Source organism: Olea europaea, chromosome 4 (assembly GCF_002742605.1).
Source record: "Olea europaea var. sylvestris chromosome 4, O_europaea_v1, whole genome shotgun sequence".
In the NCBI taxonomy this organism is placed as follows: domain Eukaryota; kingdom Viridiplantae; phylum Streptophyta; class Magnoliopsida; order Lamiales; family Oleaceae; genus Olea; species Olea europaea.
The window spans coordinates 16429104-16435600 of record NC_036240.1 but is presented as its reverse complement, the minus strand read 5'-3'; positions in this window follow the sequence as shown (position 1 = coordinate 16435600).

Below are 6497 nucleotides of genomic sequence, written 5' to 3'. Positions count from 1 at the left end.
GCCCACACGATTGTTTAGAATTCCTTACACCTTTCTATGATTGATTCAAAATATGGAAACATGACTGTTAAGTCTCAAAAATGAATCGCTTTGTAGTAAAAAATAGATTTGCAGAAAATTAAAAATTGAACACGAAGATATGTTTCGCCCTAAAAAGGGTACGGATGTTTGGTCTTGCGACCTAATCACCCATTCAGCATCACCAAAAGGTGATAAAGCTTAAGATCCACTAAGTATCAACCAAGAACAGTACACCATGTACGAAGAAACCAAAGGTTTCTTCGAATATTCTTTCGCCTCTATTCAAAACTGTAATCCAACTCACTCTCAATCACTAACAAACTATACTACACAATCGGAAACCATCACTAAGATTACAGATTGAGAGATCACCAAGAACATATCGAATTACAGTAACCCAAGAACCCTAATCTATCACTCAGAGAAAAGGAGAGAGAGACAAAAGGTTGAGAGACTTCGAATGATCTAGAATCGGGGCCAAAACCAAGTAAGTATCTGATTAGTCAACCATCCAAGGGTGAAAGTGAAGCCACGTGTACGACTGAACCTCAACCATCTAAGAGGCAAAGGCATGTTTCTTTAAAAACACAATTTACAACTTGAACTTAATTCCAAACAGACCAAGCCCAGAAGTCTCAATCTGGGCCAGCAAGAAATGGTGAGGCAACCCAACTAATATAACAATCTCGACCTTGCTGAACTATTTCTTGATCTTTACTAGTGAATCTAGAGCTATATCAACTATTGGCTCATTTGCTCTAAATACCTGCAAAAAAAATAAACACATTAGTTCAAATCTTTCCAATGTAAACACTTGAAGTTCTGATTTTACTATCTCAAGTAATATTTAGAATCATCAAGCAATTTTGAAATTTACTCAAAGGTAATACCTTAGTTCCAAAATCAGAAGGGTTAAATTCTGTAGGAATTTTGACCAGATTTACAAAATCAGAAGGGTTAATTTTTGTAGTTGTAATTTCCAACAATGCAGCCATCACACAAAGTGAAAACATATGAAGATGTTGACCTTCTTTTATCTAAATCACCAGCAAAATCAGAATCAGTGTAGCCCTTTATCTTTACTCCTTCATTGCTTCTTTTAAACACTAAACCTAAATCAGAGTTTCCTTTTAAGTATCTTAGTATCCACTTCATGGCTAATAAGTGTGTTTCACTTGGATTTGACATAAAACTATGCAAGGTACTAATGCCATGAGCTAAGTCAGGTCTGGTCCATTAGGTACATTATTGATCCTACAGCATTTGCATAAGGAATCTTTTCCATTCTTATAAATTCATCATCTATTTTAGGTGAACTTTCACTTGACAGTTTAAAATGATTAGAAATGGGTAAGGTTACATGTTTACACTCAAGCCTTGAAAACTTGTCAAGTATTTTCTTCACATATATGCCTCGTTTCAATATTAACATGCAATTATTCCTATATCTTTCTATTTCCATTCCAAGAATCATTTTTGCTTGTCCTAAGTCTTTCATTTCAAATTCAAATTTTAATTTTGATTTAATGAAGTTAATTTCAGATCTATCATGGCAGGCAAGCAACATGTCATCAACATATAATAATAGATAAATGGATTCAGGTCCACCTGAACCTTTATAGAAAAAACAGGAATCATAATTACTTTTGACAAAACCCAAAGTCTGCACATAGGAGTTAAATTTGATATACCATTGCCTGGGAGCTTGTTTTAGTCCATAGAGGGACTTCTTCAACAAACATACCTTATTGATCTTAGACTTTATTTCAAACCCCGGAGGTTGACTCATGTATATGGTTTCATCAAGATCCCCATTGAGGAATGCAGTTTTGACATCTAGTTGATCTAATTCCTAGTCAAAATGAGCAGTTAGTGCCAACACTATTCTTATAGAGGTATATTTTGCCACTGGGGAAAAGATTTCATTGTAATCCACCCCCTTCTTTTGAGTAAAACCCTTGGCCACTAATCTGGCCTTGTATCTTTTATCTTGAGAGTTAGAGTCCCCTTGCTTAATTTTAAAAATCCACTTGCAGTCAATTATCATTTGGTTTCAGGCCTATCAACCAAAATTCAATTTTTATTTTTGATGATGGAGTTCATTTCTTCATTCATGGCTTCTTTCCAAAACTTAGAATCTAGACATTTATTTGCTTAATCAAATGAAGTAGGTTCAGAATTTAATAAGTCCAGACCAGTGAAAAAGGTGACAAATTCTTCATTATTAAATCTGATTGGAGGTCTTATATTTCTCCTTTCTCTATCCCTAGGTAACTGATAATCAACAAGTGTAGGATCTGAAGACCCCACCTCAATTTTAGTTTCATTTTGATCAGGGTTTTCCTCAAACTGAGAGGTCTCCACCTCAATTAGACCATCTAGATTTTTAGATTCATTAGTTTTGTTTTATATGATGGTTTCTTTCAATAGTGCAGGTTCTGAAGTTTTAAGATCAGTTGATTTCACACAAGGCATGTTATTTTCATTGAAGATGACATTTCTACTAATAATGACCTTAAACCCATTTTGGTCTCTAACACACAATTTGTACCCTTTTATTTCCTCTCCATAACCCAGAAAAACACACTTTAAGGACCTGGGTTCTAATTTCCCTTCACTCTGATGTGAATAGGCAGTACAGCCAAAAACTTTCAATTTACTATAATCAGGAGTTTTTCCTGACCATATCTTTTTAGGGACTTGAAAATCAATAGCACTTGATGGACTTCTATTTATTACATAAGTTGCTGTTTTTAGGGCCTCTTCCCAAAAGAACTTAGGAAGACCAGAACTATAGAGCATACATCTCACTTTTTCCAATAAGTATCTATTCATTCTCTCAGCAACACCATTTTGTTGAGGAGTGTTTATTACAGTCTTGTGTCTTAAGATTCCATAATCTTCACAAAACAGGTCAAATTCAGAGTTGCAAAACTCAAGACCATTATTAGTTCTTAAAGCCTTTATTTTCTTATTTGTTTGGTTTTTAATCATTAATTTTCAATGTTTAAAGGTTTGAAAAGTATCAGATTTTTGTTTTAGGAGAAAAGTCCAAATTTTCCTTGAAAAATCATCTACTATTAGTAGATAGAATCTAAATCCACTCAAAGTATTTGCAGATGCTGGACCCCAAAGATCAGCATGTAAATATTCTAATATAGAAGTAGATTTATGAATACCAGTTTTGAAAGGCAATTTTTTCTGTTTTCCAAATACACAATTTTCACAAAAATTCAATCCCTTAACATTGTCCTTACCAAAACATCCAAGTTTATTTAAGATTGTTAATCCCTTTTCTGAGATGTGGCCAAGTCTTTTATACCAAATTAAAGACTTATTAGAATCAGAGCTTAAGGCTGTAGAACTGTGATCTATTACAGATTGAGCACATACAGTATATATGCCATTTATCTTTTGAGAGGATATGATGGTTTTATTTCCTTGCATAAGAGTTAAAAAACCTTTATGAATCATAATGCTGTATTTATCATCTAGCTCACCCAAGGAAATAAGATTTCTTTTTAACTCTGGGACATATCTGATGTTCTCAAGTTCTAGGGTACAATTGTTATTTAATGAGAGTTTGACCTTTTCAATCCCCTTAATTTGACAACTCATGTCATTTTCCATCTGAATTTGTCCTCCATTTAGGTCAACAAATTCAGAAAGACATCTTTTTATGGGACACATGTGAAAGGTGCAGCCAGAGTCAAGGACCCATTCATTTGGGTCTCTTCTGGTGGTTGTTACTAAAACAACCCCTTGAATATCATATTCATTTCTGTAGGCCACAGCCGCAGATCCCTCAGTATTAGTATTCTCTTTCATATCTGAGATTTTCTTGAAGCAGTCTTTTATTACATGGCCAGTTTTATCACGGTAATAACATTTCTTGATCTGGTTTTAAGTTTTCCGTTGATTTTTATTCTTTCCCTTAGATCTGGAGAATTGAGTTGTCACTTTCTTATTTAAATTTTGATGTAAGGGATATTGTTTCTTATTTTGGTTCTGTTTCTCCTTTATAAATAACCCCTCACCATACCTAGAGTCTTTAGACTCAGATTTTATTTCAAGTTCTCTATTTCTCAGGGTTGAGGTTATTCTATCGATGGTAAGTTCTTGCCCCCCATATTCTAATGCATTTCTAATGTCTCTATACTTATCACTTAGTGAATTTAACAATGCCACAACTTGTTGATCATCAGAAATTTCTTCATCACTGTTAGTCAAGTCCTGAATCAGTTTTGTGAATCTGTTAAGGTTTATCTTCCAGATTTGAGGTAGGATCAAATCTGAAATTATAGAATTGCCTTAGAAGGTAACATTTATTAGACATGGTTCTAGTTAGATATAATGTTCCTAACTTAGTCCAAAGAGCCTGAGCAGAAGTAGTTTCTCCAACTTTCCTAATTACACTATCAGATAAGTGCAAGAAAATTGTGCTCCATGCAGTATCATCTAACTCCTGTCCCCTATAGACACTAGTTTCTGTAGGCCAGTTACCATCAATGGCTGTAGCACATCTCTACTGCAGCAATAGTGCCCTCAGTTTTTGGCTTCAGAGACTGAAGTCTCCAGTACCATTCCATCTCTCAACTTCAAATTTTTGAGGCGTGGACATGATGACAGATATGTACGCACAAAATTTATACAGCACACAGTGTATATTAATTCAGGTATTCTATTTGAATTGATAAAAATGTGACAGAATTAATAAGGCAGAATATATAGTTGTATCTTCTTATCATGCAATACACAATTCAATTCAAAAGAACAGGAACTGAAAGTCAATTTAAGAGTGGTCTAAGGAGTAATAATCCTTGCAACCCAATACTTCCTCAGATTCCCAGATCCTCGTAGGAGATCTTGGACAAAGGTAAGTAGTAGAAGATTACTTACCTTAATGACCAAAACTCTAAATAGATTACAATTACAATTTAATAAAGGGGGTTCCAAAAAATACCAGAGTCTAAAACTTAATGTTTTAGAGTATAGGAAACAATAAGGAAGTGTCAGAACCGAAATAAGAGGGGCAATGCAAGTTCAAGAAGCCAACGAGTCACCAGAACTTAGTGTGAACTCAGTAGTAAGTCAAGAACTCACCGCAACCCGGACCGAGTCAACTCAACTCGCACAACCCAGTACAAAAACAACAGATCAAACAGAGTTAGAACGAGTTAAAACGAGTCATAAGGAAAATTAAAATTTCAGCTTTCAAGAACAAAAAAAAAACGATTTTTCAGAAAACACCAAATCTAAGATCCCAAAGAATCCTTAAAGAAAAACTGTTCGAAAATTTCTTTTCAAAAAATAGTAGCTCAGATACCACTTGTTAAGTTGAAGGATCGTTAAGTCTCAAAAATGAATCGCTTTGCAGTAAAAAATAGATTTGCAGAAAATTAAAAATTGAACACGAAGATATGTTTTACCCTAAAAAGGGCCCGGATGTTCGGTCTTGCCACCTAATCACCCGTTGAGCATCACCAAAAGGTGATAAAGCTCAAGATCCACTAAGTATCAACCAAGAACAGTACACCATGTACGAAGAAACCAAAGGTTTCTTCGAATATTATTTTGCCTCTATTCAAAACTGTAATCCAACTCACTCTCAATCACTAACAGACTATACAACACAATCAGAAACCACACTAAGATTACAGGTTGAGAAATCACCAAGAACATATCGAATTACAATAACGTAAGAACCCTAATCTATCACTCAGAGAAAAGGAAAGAGAGACGAAAGGTTGAGAGACTTCGAATGATCTAGAATTGGGGCCAAAACCAAGTAAGTATCTTATCAGTCAACCATCTAAGGGTGAGAGTGAAGCCACATGTACGGCTAAACCTCAACCATTTAAGAGGCAAAGGCGTGTTTCTCTAAAAACACGATTTACAACCCAAACTTAATTCCAAACAGACCAAGCCCAGAAGTCTCAATCTGGGCCAGAAAGAAATGGTGAGGCAACCCAACTAATATAACAATGACAATTAAGTAAAGAACAAACCTTGATTGCAGATTTAACCATCGGTTACTTCAACCTGAAAGGTAACTTTTTCGAGAAATCAACTGCAATAATATCGAGGTACACATTCAATATCAAATGCAAACATCTCAATACCCAAACCAATTATACCCCAACCAATGTATATTGTCTGCATCAAGAGTTAAAAACGAGTTCAATTAATCAAAAGTTGTACCTCAGAGGTTTTACAGGCCTGATAAAAGCCGTAACAATATCGTAACTTTGGAAGTAGAGAGAATGTCTTTAATAACCTATGCAAATGCTGTTGTTCAGTCTTGCACTTAAGGACATGGACAAGACCTGACCTGGCTTTTGCTAAGTGTCGTGACCATATTCATGGCTTATCCAGGAGAAATCCATTGGGAAGCCGTGAAAGGACTGCTCAGGTACATAAAGAGAAAATCTAATCTAGGTATAGTATTTAACCAAAAAAAAAAAAAAAAAAAAAAA